Genomic DNA, 12,976 nt, shown 5'->3' on the forward strand with positions numbered 1-12,976 from the left:
GTAGTCCTGTGGAACGGCTTGCCATGCCATTTCCACCTGGCGCCTCAGGTGGTCCAGCGTTCGTGCTGGACGTGCAGACCGCGTGAGACGACGCTTCAGCCAGTCCCAAACATGCTCAATGGGGGACAGATCCGGAGATGTTGCTGGCCGGGGTAGTTGACTTACACATTGTAGAGCACGTTGGGTGGCACGGGATACATGCGGACGTGCATTGTCCTGTTGGAACAGCAAGTTCCCTTGCCGGTCTAGGAATGGTAGAACGATGGGTTCGATGACGGTTTCGATGTACCGTGCACTATTCAGTGTCCCCTCGACGATCACCAGTGGTGTACGGCCAGTGTAGGAGATCGCTCCCCACACCATGATGCCGGGTGTTGGCCCTGTGTGCCTCGGTCGTATGCAGTCCTGATTGTGGCGCTCACCTGCACGGCGCCAAACACGCATACGACCATCATTGGCACCAAGGCAGAAGCGACTCTCATCGCTGAAGACGACACGTCTCCATTCGTCCCTCCATTCACGCCTGTCGCGACACCACTGGAGGCGGGCTGCACGATGTTGGGGCGTGAGCGGAAGACGGCCTAACGGTGTGCGGGACCGTAGCCCAGCTTCATGGAGACGGTTGCGAATGGTCCTCGCCGATACCCCAGGAGCAACAGTCTCCCTAATTTGCTGGGAAGTAGCGGTGCGGTCCCCTACGGTACTGCGTAGGATCCTACGGTCTTGGCGTGCATCCGTGCGTCGCTGCGGTGCGGTCCCAGGTCGACAAGCACGTGCACCTTCCGCCGACCACTGGCGACAACATCGATGTACTGTGGAGACCTCACGCCCCACGTGTTGAGCAATTCGGCGGTACGTCCACCCGGCCTCCCGCATGCCCACTATACGCCCTCGCTCAAAGTCCGTCAACTGCACATACGGTTCACGTCCACGCTGTCGCGGCATGCTACCAGTGTTAAAGACTGCGATGGAGCTCCGTATGCCACGGCAAACTGGCTGACACTGACGGCGGCGGTGCACAAATGCTGCGCAGCTAGCGCCATTCGACGGCCAACACCGCGGTTCCTGGTGTGTCCGCTGTGCCGTGCGTGTGATCATTGCTTGTACAGCCCTCTCGCAGTGTCCGGAGCAAGTATGTTGGGTCTGACACACCGGTGTCAATGTGTTCTTTTTTCCATTTCCAGGAGTGTAGTTCTAAGTTCTAGGGGACTAATGACCTCAGAAGTTGAGTCTCATAGTGCTCAGAGCCATTTGAACCATTTTTTTGAACCTTCGGTAGGAACTTGCCTAGTCGGCGGTGGGGGGTCTCACGCATCGTCCCCTACGCTCCTCGGTGTTTGGGGCTTCATTATCATCATCATCATCATCATCATCATCTTGTCCACAGAGCTGCAGTGGACAAGCCGACTACTTTCGCCGTTTCCCCGCCTCCTCCCCGCCCCCCTTCGCCCTTCCCCTTCTGTCGCTAACCACCGAGAGCGACAGCCGCTGACCGCGGGACAACCGCGTTCGCAGTTTGCGGCTTCCACTACGGGCCGCTGCCGGACGGCGGGAGCGGGCGGCGGCAGCAGTTGTAGCGAGCAGTTGGTCTGCGTCCGCTGTATAATCGATGCCGCGGCCGATACAGGCGCTGTAGCGCGCCTCATTAATTCAGGTGCGCCGGCCATTGTGCTGAGCCAACACCGCCGGCCGCCGGCATCAACACGGCGCAACACGCCGGCGCCCCTAATTTCGCAGCGTTTGTCCCGCACACCGCTCTGCGTACACACCCGGCGGGACGGTCAAACAGCGACAGCACTTGTGCAGCGCAAAATATTTAACTTTCCAGCTATAATGGCCGAACGAAAAAGTAAATGGGATATATGAGCAAGCAGATAAAAGTACACTAGCTGATCAAAAGTATGCGGAATTGACCAGTACATGCCACGAGAGACAGGACCCACCAACATAAAACGACGCGGGAAGTACAGGGCGAGTCAAAAGTCCTTGGACACCTTCATAAGTTGGAAGATTAAAGGGAAAATTGAAATGTGTTGATAGGAACATAGGTTTGACGTGGAGCCGCTACTTTTGGAGTGAATGTCATTCATGGCCGCCATTTTGAAATCCGCCATTTTGGATTCAAGTCATATTTTTTTAAATGGGAAGGGGGGTGTATGACGCATCAAATAACACTCGCTTGAGCTCTGGAATTAAGTGGTGTAATTTGTTTATGTCTATCTTGTACAGTTTAGAAGTTATTAATGTTCAAATTTACCTTGGTACCGGGATGGACAACACGTAGAACATGTGTTGTAGCAGTCTGTATGAACTTTGAACATTCATCTACATCTACATCTACATAATTACTCTGCAATTCACATTTAAGTGCTTGGCAGAGGGTTCATCGAACTACAATCATACTATCTCCCTACCATTCCACTCCCGAACAGCGCGCGGGAAAAACGAACACCTAAACCTTTCTGCTCGAGCTCTGATTTCTCTTATTTTATTTTGATGATCATTCCTACCTATGTAGGTTGGGCTCAACAAAATATTTTCGCATTCGGAAGAGAAAGTTGGTGACTGAAATTTCGTAAATAGATCTCGCTGCGACGAAAAACGTCTTTGCTTTAATGATTTCCATCCCAACTCGCGTATCGTATCTGCCACACTCTGACCCCTATTACGAGCTGCCCTTTTTTGCACCCTTTCGATGTCCTCCGTCAATCCCACCTGGTGAGGATCCCACACCGCGCAGCAATATTGTAACAGAGGACGAACGGGTGTAGTGTAAGCTGTCTCTTCAGTGGACTTGTTGCATCTTCTAAGTGTCCTGCCAATGAAACGCAACCTTTGGCTCGCCTTCCCCACAATATTATCTATGTGGTCTTTCCAACTGAAGTTGTTCGTAATTTTTACACCCAGGTACTTAGTTGAATTGACAGCCTTGAGAATTTTACTATTTATCGAACATTAATAACCTCTAAACTGTACAAGATAGACAAAAACAAATTACACCACTTAATTCCAGAGCTCAAGCGAGTGTTACTTGATGTGTCATACACCCCCCTTCCCATTTAAAAAAAATGACTTGAATCCAAAATGGCGGATTCCAAATGGCGGCCATGAATGACATTCACTCCAAAAGTTGCGGCTCCACGCCCAACCTATGTTCCCATCATCACATTTCAATTTTGCCTTTAATCTTCCAAGTTATGAAGGTGTCCAAGGACTTTTGACTCGCCCTGTATTGTGTTGTCAATAGAAAAGCAGGAGACCGGAGTAACTTAACAGCATTCTCCTTGCATTGGCAAGACACGCTCCAGTCTCTGGTTCTAACGGTGGAACTGTACACACGAGCTGTCGTTGGAAATGAGCAAATCCGTCACGTCTCGCGGTTTCTCTGCACGACACTAACATTTCTTCTTCAGATACCTCCATTTCGCTGCAGTCGACGCACTCGGTCGTGGGCTCGTACACTTGTGGTGGATGTCGAGCTGTAATGGCGGTAAAGGGAGGAAATCCACAGCCACAAATGCTCAACTCGTGGTACTGGGGGTACAGTTTATTATTTCAATCATTTATTAATTCCTATGGTTATAATCACATCACGCTTCACTCTACGCTTGATATTTTGCAAAAGATGTTTGTTATCCATACAGTTCTGCAGCTGTGGGCAGATTAAACTTCAGTAACTTACAGAACACATAGCAAGTGGGCTATAGACTGGCCCACAACTATGTAATCATATACACATATCAAAAGAAGTTTTGCATCACCCCGGTTCCGAATAACTCCTGAAGATAGACGTTGACTGTGGATATTGTATCTTAGACGTAGTCCCTTTGACTGTTCAGAGATGTCACTAAACCCACCCTTGTCCGCCGCTCGTGGTCTCGCGGTAGCGTTCTCGCTTCCCGAGCACGGGGTCCCGGGTTCGATTCCCGGCGGGGTCAGGGATTTTCACCTGCCTCGAGATGACTGGGTGTTCGTGTTGTCCTCATCATTTCATCATCATCCAGGAAACTGGCGCAACTGGACTGAGCAAAGATTGGGTAATTGTACGGGCGCTGATAACCACGCTGTTGAGTGCCCCACAAACCAAACATCATCATCATCACTAAACCCACCCAAAGACGTAAACAACCATGCATGAGCGTCTATCAGACGGAGGGGGTCCGACAGCCGTTCAGTTCCAGTCATTCCACCAGGAATGAGGTACACTGCTCGTGTTGTCTGTAGTTCATTCACGCCTAGACGGTCAATACCGCGATCGCGTCCGCATTGTTACTTTGTGCCAGGAAGGGCTCTCAACAAGGGAAATGACCAGGCCTCTCAGAGTGAACCGAAGCGATGTTGTTCGGACATAGAGGAGATACAGAGAGACAGGAACTGTCGATGACTTGCCTCGCTCAGGCCGCCCAAGGGCTACTACTGCAGTGGATGACCGCTACCTACGGGTTATGGCTCGGAGGAACTCTGACAGCAACGCCACCATGTTGAATAATGCTTTTCGTGCCGCCACAGGTCGTCGTGTTACGACTCGAACTGTGCGCAATAGGCTGCATGATGTGCGACATCACTCCGGGCGTCCATGGCGAGGTTCATCTTTGCAACCATGACACGATGAAGAGCGGTAAAGATGGGCGCAACAAGATGCCGAATGGACCGCTGAGGATTGACAATCACGTTCTCTTTACCTCTGAGTGTCGCATTATGCCTTCAACCAGACAATCTTCGGAGACTTCTTTGGAGGCATCCCGGTCAAAAAAATGGCTCTGAGAACTTAACATCTGTGGTCATCAGTCCCCTAGAACTTAGAACTACTTAAACCTAACTAACCTAAGGACATTACATACATCCATGCCCCAGGCAGGACTCGAACCTGCGACCGTAGCGGTCACGCAGTTCCAGACTGAAGCGCCTAGAACCGCACGGCCACACCGGCCGGCGCAGCCCGGTCAGGCTCAGCGCCTTAGACACACTGTCCAGCGAGTGCAGCAAGGTGCAAGTTTCCTACTATTTTGGGGCTGCATTATGTGGGACCGACGTACGCCTTTGGTGGTCGTGGAAGGCGCCGTAACGGCCATGCGATACGTGAATGCCATCTTCCGACCGATAGTCCAACCATTTCGGCAGCATATTGGCGAGGCATTCGTCTTCGTGGACGACAATTCGCACCCTCAACGTGCACATCTTGTGAATGACTTCCTCCGGGATAACTACATCGCTCGACTAGAAAAAAATGTTCAAATGTGTGTGAAATCTTATGGGACTTAAATGCTAAGGTCATCAGTCCCTAAGCTTACACAGTCCTTATCCTAAGGACAAACACACACACCCATGCCCGAGGGAGGACTCGAACCTCCGTCGGGACCAGCCGCACAGTCCATGACTGCAGCGCCTGAGACCGCTCGGCTAATCCCGCGCGGCGCTCGACTGGAGTAGCGAGCATGTTCTCCAGACATGAACCCTACCTAACATTCCCGTGATAGATTGAAAAGAGCTGTTTACGGACGACGTGACTCACCAACCACTCTCAGGGATCTATTCCGAATCGCCGTCGAGGAGTGGGACAATCTGCGACCAACAGTGCCTTGCTGAACTTGTGGATAGTATGCCAGGACGAATACAGGCGGGCATCAATGCAGGAAGATGTGCTACGGGGTATTACATGTACCGTTGTGTACAGCAGTCTGGACCACCAACTCTGAAGGTCTCGCTGTATGATGGCACAACATGCAATGAGTGGTTTTCATGAGCAAATAAAAAAGGGCGGAAGTGTTGTCTATGTTGATCTATCTTCCAATTTTCTGTACAGGTTCGCCGGCCGCTGTGGCCGAACGGTTCTAGATGCTTCAGTCTGGAAACACGCTGCTGCTACGGTCGCAGGTTCGAATCCTGCCTCGGGCATGGATGTGTGTGATGACCTTAGGTTACTTAGGTTTATGTAGTTCTAAGTCTAGGGGACTGATGACCTCAGATATTAAGTCCCATAGTGCTTAGAGCCATTTGAACTATTTTTGTACAGTTTTCGGAACCGAAGTGATACAAAACCCTTTTTGATGTATGTATTTCAAAGGGTGTCATTCATTGATTCTTGGCGTTATAATCGCATCATGCTTTACTCTATGCCTAGTATGTTGCAAAAGATGTTTGTTATCCATAAAATTCTGCAGTTGTGGGCAGGTTAAACTTCATTAACCTACTGAACACATATGCAAGTGCAGTACAGACTGGCCCACAACTATGTCATAATATAGAATATTTATCCTGCTAATTCTCAATAAATGGTCACAGCCACCCCTTTTATAGACTGATTCAGCTGCCCCTACCAATGCGTCTTAGGCAACACACAACTCCTTCAAAACCTACACGCTAGATTTTCATATTCTCTCGCTTTCTATGCACAAGCTTTTAGTTGTACACAAGAAAATGAACAGGACCTTTTCTCGGAAATTTAATGTAGAATACGTTTTCACTGAACGCGATAGTGTTCAAGTTATTCGAGATAAACGTGTTTGGAGATCACATCTGTACATTTTTTTGAATAATTCGAAAACTATAGCCTTTAGCGAAAACATATCCCAGTAAAAAATTTAACAACATTAAGTCTCCTGCAAAAAGATGCTGTTCATTTTTTCTGTGGAACTAACAGTTTGCATGTAGCAAATGAGATAATACAGGATGTTACAAAAAGGTACGGCCAAACTTTCAGGGAACATTCCTCACACACAAAGAAAGAAAATATGTTATGTGGACATGTGTCCGGAAACGCTTACTTCCCATGTTAGAGCACATTTTGTTACTTCTCTTCAAATCATATTAATCATGGAATGGAAACACACAGCAACAGAACGTACCAGTGTGACTTCCAACACTTTGTTACAGGAAATGTTCAAAATGTCCTCCGTTAGCGAGGATACATGCATCCACCCTCCGTCGCATGGAATCCCTGACGCGCTGATGCACCCCTGGAGAATGGCGTATTGTATCACAGCCGTCCACAATAGGAGCACGAAGAGCCTCTACATTTGGTACCGGGGTTTCGTAGACAAGAGTTTTCAAATGACCCCATAAATGAAAGTCAAGAAGGTTGAGGTCAGGAAAGTGTGGAGGCCATGGAATTGGGCCGCCTCTACCAATCCATCGGTCACCGAATCCGTTGTTGAGAAGCGTACGAACACTTCGACTGAAATGTGCAGGAGCTCCATCGTGCATGAACCACATGTTGTGACGTACTTGTAAAGGCACATGTTCTAGCAGCAGGTAGAGTATCCCGTGTGAAATAATGATAACGTGCTCCATTGAGCGTAGGTGGAAGAACATGGGGCCCAATCAAGGCATCACTAACAATGCCTGCCCAAACGTTCACAGAATATCTGTGTTGATGACGTGATTGCACAATTGCGTGCGGATTCTCGTCAGCCCACACATGTTGATTGTGAAAATTTACAATTTGATCACGTTGGAATGAAGCCTCATCCGTAAAAAATCGTTCAAATGGCTCTGAGCACTACGGGACTTAAGTTCTGAGGTCATCAGTCCCCTAGAACTTAGAACTGCTTAAACCTAACTAACCGAAGGACATCACACACATCCATGCCCGAGGCAGGACTCGAACCTGCGACCGTAGCGGTCACGCGGTTCCAAACTGAAGCGCTTAGAACAGCACGGCCATCATCCGTAAAGAGAACATTTGCACTGAAATGAGGATTGACACATTGTTGGCTGAACCATTCGCAGAAGTGTACCCGTGGAGGCCAATCAGCTGCTGATAATGCCTGCACACGCTGTACATGGAACGGAAACAACTGGTTCTCACATAGCACTCTCCATACAGTGATGTGGTCAACGTTACCTTGTCCAGCAGCAACATCTCTGACGCTGACATTAGGGTTACTGTCAACTGCACGAAGAATTGCCTCGTCCATTGCAGGTGTCCTCGTCGTTCTAGGTCTTCCCCAGTCGCGAGTCATAGGATGGAATGTTCCGTGCTCCCTAAGACGCCGATCAATTACTTCGAACGTCTTGCTGTCGGGACACCTTCGTTCTGGAAATCTGTCTCGATACAAACGTACCGCGCCACGGCTGTTGCCCCGTGCTAATCCATACATCAAATAGGCATCTGCCAACTCAGCATTTGTGAATATTTCACTGACTGCAAAACCACGTTCGTGATGAACACTAACCTGTTGATGCTACGTACTGATGTAGTTCAAATGGCTCTGAGCACTATGGGACTTAACTTCTAAGGTCATCAGTCCCCTAGAACTTAGAACTGCTTAAACCTAACTAACCTAAGGACATCACACACATCCATATCCGAGGCAGGATTCGAACCTGCGACCGTACTGATGTGCTTGATGCTAGTACTGTAGAGCAATGAGTCGCATGTCAACACAAGCACGGAAGTCAACATTACCTTCCTTGAATTGGGCCAACTGGCGGTGAATCGAGGAAGTACAGTACATACTGACGAAACTAAAATGAACTCTAACATGGAAATTAAGCGTTTCCGGACACATGTCCACATAACATCTTTTCTTTATTTGTGTGGGAGGAATGTTTCCTGAAAGTTTGGCCGTACCTTTTTGTAACACCCAGTATGAAAATCTCGCCTGTGATATTTAAAGGCGTTGCCGTTTACATAAACATAGGGGCAGCTAAGTCACACTATATGTCTCTCTGCTGTGGCTCTCCCACCGGACTCCTCGCTATCTTTTCGACCTTCATGTCTACCGAAACAAGAGAGCTTCTGTGTCACGCGTTTCAGTCAATCCTAGCCACAAATAGTTGGTGTTACTAAACGTACTGGAGACTTGTTCAGCCAATAGAAAGCTTGTGGCATCGGTGATGTTGTGGCGCAAGGCCGACACAAAGGCGTCATGCTGTACCTTCCACATCATTCCGACGCCATATTGTCCCTGTATATAGACTGTAGGCTTTGCACAGTATTGCACAATCATTAAAATATCTTCTTCCAATAAAGCTCCTAAAACACAACAGCATAATGTAGTTGACAAATCAATGAATAGTTCTATGAAACACAATGAAAGCAAATGAAAAATGTGTTGACCTCCATATCAAATTGCCGCACGTGGTAGCCTTGCGGTCTAGGGCGTCTTGTCACGGTCCGGGAGTCTCCCCCCGTCGGAGGTTCGAATCCTCCTTCGGGCGTTGGTGTATCCTTAGCGTAAGTTAGATTAAGTAGTGCGTAAGCTTTGGAACCGATGACCACAGCAGTTCGGTCGCATAAGACCTTACCACAAATTTCCAATATTTTCCATATCAAATTGTAAAATAGAATAAGTAAATAAATAATATAAAAATAATGGCATCTAAGATATGAGAGAAAACCTTTTGCTTTTACTCCATAGCTGCACCAGATCAACCTTCTCAAGTGCACCTTGCATTTAATGTTTCATATCCTCAAATTTCTTAGTCAAAAAAAATGGTTCAAGTGGCTCTGAGCACTATGGGACTTAACATCTGTGGTCATCAGTCCCCTAGAACTTAGAACTACTTAAACCTAACGAACCTAAGAACATCACACACATCTATGCCCGAGGCAGGATTCGAACCTGCGACTGTAGCAGTCGCGCGGTTCCGGACTGAGCGCCTAGAACCGCTAGACCACCGCGGCCGGCATTTCTTAGTCAATTTTCCGTTTATAGTGTTTATTGACACAGCTTTTACGAGTTGCTTGTTTAGAGATTGAACCTATAATGCTACTGCTGCACTTTATTTATGTGTCTTGAGCTTTGTTTTCCTGTATATATTTTAGGGAACGTGTATGTTTGCTCTAAAAAGTAGTGAGAGCTCAATATATAAGCTTCTTCATGTTTATTCTTATAAATGTTGGGAACAGTTCCTATTTAAATAAAACTATGGTATCAATCACACTTTTATTTAAATATGTAAAGCTGTGTTTCAAAAAAATGGTTCAAATGGCTCTGAGCACTATGGGACTTAACTTTTGAGGTCATCAGTCCCTTAGAATATAGAACTACTTAAACCTAACTAACCTAAGGACATCTCAAACACCCATGGCCGAGGCAGGATTCGAACCTGCGACCGTAGCGGTCTCGCGGTTCCAGACTGTAGCGCCTAGAACCGCTTTTTTTTTATTGTATTTTACTAAAACATACATTTCAAGTATTCAACAGTACAATTAATGATTAAACCATTTGCAACATTAAAAAAAGAACCAGTTTTAAACTATTTATATGCTAAATATGTCTAATACAGTAATAATGGTAAAACAAACTTTAAAAGTGGTTACAGTATAACTTTGCTCAAGATAACTGAGATTATTCTAGGTGCAAACTATTGTCACCCAATCAGTGGGTTTGTCTTCAAAGTTGAATTCACTGTTTAATTTGTAAACTGTCCATTGAATAAAAAATAATAGCATATTTAATACCAGTTTTCTTGACTATGAACCAGTTTAAATACAATCCAATTAAACACACACAAAAAAAAAGTTCCGGAAGCAAGGTTAAAGTAAATAATAATAAGGAACCAAGTGACTTATTTTTCTTCTGTTCGTTCTCGTTCAAGGTGTTGTAATGGTTTCACATATTTAACCAACACCCATTCTTTCAAAAATGATCTTCAGCATGTTGCCATAGTGCTTCTTGTGGTTGCGATACGTGCTGATTTTTGCATATTCACACTTCATGTAAACGCGGAATTCTATCTCGTTGTCCGACCCAAGTGTGTGGATGACATAACTAACATATTTTCCCAGTAACCAGCTAATGGCGTTGGTTTTTAATTTCGGAAAGTATGTCATGTCCGGTCTCAGGAGGAGCGACGGCGTTATATATTGCGTAGAGGATCTGGTGAGAAAGGCGATTTGTTGCCTGATCCAATTCCAGTTATGCACATTGCCACCACAGGTGAATCTGTGGCTGAGTGTATCCACCAGATTGCATTTTCCACAAAGGTGTGTCTGGTTTAAACCGATCCCATATAGTCTCTCGTTGGTGCTGATGACATTATTAACTGTTTTGTACCATGCGGAAATAGCGTCTGTAGATAGCCCGGCATAGTTGATGTTCCGCCATACAGCTTTCCAGTCACAATTTGGGAATTTCGTTTCAATTTTGTTTCTACCCTCATTTAACTTCCTTTCAAGTATGATGTCGCGCGCTGTGATACGTGTGTTGCTTCTGATTTCGTCACTAAGATAACTTGCTTCGAGGAAAAAGTTCCTCACATACTGCAGACGGGCATTAATCCTTCGCACATCAATCGGTGCTTGCAGGCTATGGGGTGTCACAGCCTCAAAGAGCTTTGCGGTTATACATTGTGGAAGTTCTCTGAGTATATGGAAAGTCCGTTTGAGGAACAGAGCAGACGCTTTATTGCGAATATCCACCAAACCGAGGCCCCCGTTTCTGACATCCAGTATAACCGTAGTCGCACCAACCCTGAATATGTCTCCTCTCCATAAATAATTGGTAACAGTGGACATGATCCCTTTCGCTACTAGTTTAGGGATTGGAAATACCTGCGCAGTGAAATACGCTTTAGACAAAACGCAGGAGTTGATGAATCTGACTTTTTGCACCAGGTCCATAGTTCGATGGATGTTCTCCATTACAGCACCATGAACTTTCCTCCTAGTTTCCGTCCAGTTAAAAGCAGCCATCCGCATCGGACATGCCATTAAGGTGATTCCCAAAGTTTTATGTTTGTTGTCTTGTTTTGCCCATGCCAGTCGAAGGTGATCTAGGCCCCGTAGATTCAATATTTGACTTTTGTTTTCATTTGCTGTCGCTCCCGACGCTAGACAATATCTTTGGATTTCTCTTTCCAGTGTAACTGTCTCCTCCTTATTCCTTATTACAACGCCCACGTCATCAGCATAAGCTCGTATGACAGTTTTCTCACCATTCAATGTTATGCCTGTTAATCTTGCGTGGACAGTGCGGAGGAAGGGCTCTAAGGATACTGAAAATAAAAACATTGATAAGGGACTGCCCTGTGGAACCCCTCGCCTTATCTGTATGGGTTTAGATGTTTGGCCATTGATTGCTATTTTCGCATTTACACCTGTTGCAATATTCCTTAGCATGTTCACAATCTGGGGGTGGAAATCCATTCTTGACAGCGTCGCAAAGAGGTATCTATGACTAACGCGGTCAAAAGCTTTGTTGAAATCTATAAAGATTAAAGCACATTTTATACTTGTCACTGAGGTAATTGCAATGACGTCTCTGTATGCAGATAGACTTTCGAATATCGTTCTGGTCGGAGAGCAAGATTGGTGATGACTCAATATTTTGTTGGAAAAGGCAGAGAGTCTTTTGTTGATAATACGCGAAATTATTTTGTAATCAGAATTTAGTAGCGAAAGAGGCCGAAAATTGTTTAAGTTGGTTTTGCCTTTACTCTTAGGAATCAGTACTATTTTACTTTCCTTAAACTCTGCAGGGACCGTTTTTCCGTTCAGGACCTCATTTGCCATGGAAGTGATCTTATCCCCAATTATAGACCAGTAGCGGGCATAAAACTCCACAGGGAGGCCATCAAGTCCCGGAGATTTTTTGAGAGGTGAGTTACGCACTGCCTCATGCACTTCATCTTTAGTAATAGGTGACAGGATGTCAGCGTTGTCTGTTCCCGACAATTGTGGACCTAAAATAGTGAGAAAATCCGCGAGAGCTGCATCTTCCACTGTGGTAGGGGCATATAAGGTTTCATAGTACCTGTGGACTTCGTCCAGTATTTCTTTCTGGCATGTGAGCTTTGTACCAGTATGCGTCTGGACTTCATCAATAAAAGTTTGACGTCTATTTTTAGCATGCCGCACCAAGTGATACAGAGAAGCTGTTTCATCTGCTATGACTGATGTGGCTTTCGATTTAATTTTTAGTCCCTCCATCTGTTGCCGTTTAATGCTTAATAACTTGGCTTTTATTTTTTTGATATCATTCAGACGAATTACGTCATCATGTGCCTGTTTATATAAGTCTCTTAAAAC

Source organism: Schistocerca cancellata, chromosome 10 (assembly GCF_023864275.1).
Source record: "Schistocerca cancellata isolate TAMUIC-IGC-003103 chromosome 10, iqSchCanc2.1, whole genome shotgun sequence".
Taxonomy (NCBI): domain Eukaryota; kingdom Metazoa; phylum Arthropoda; class Insecta; order Orthoptera; family Acrididae; genus Schistocerca; species Schistocerca cancellata.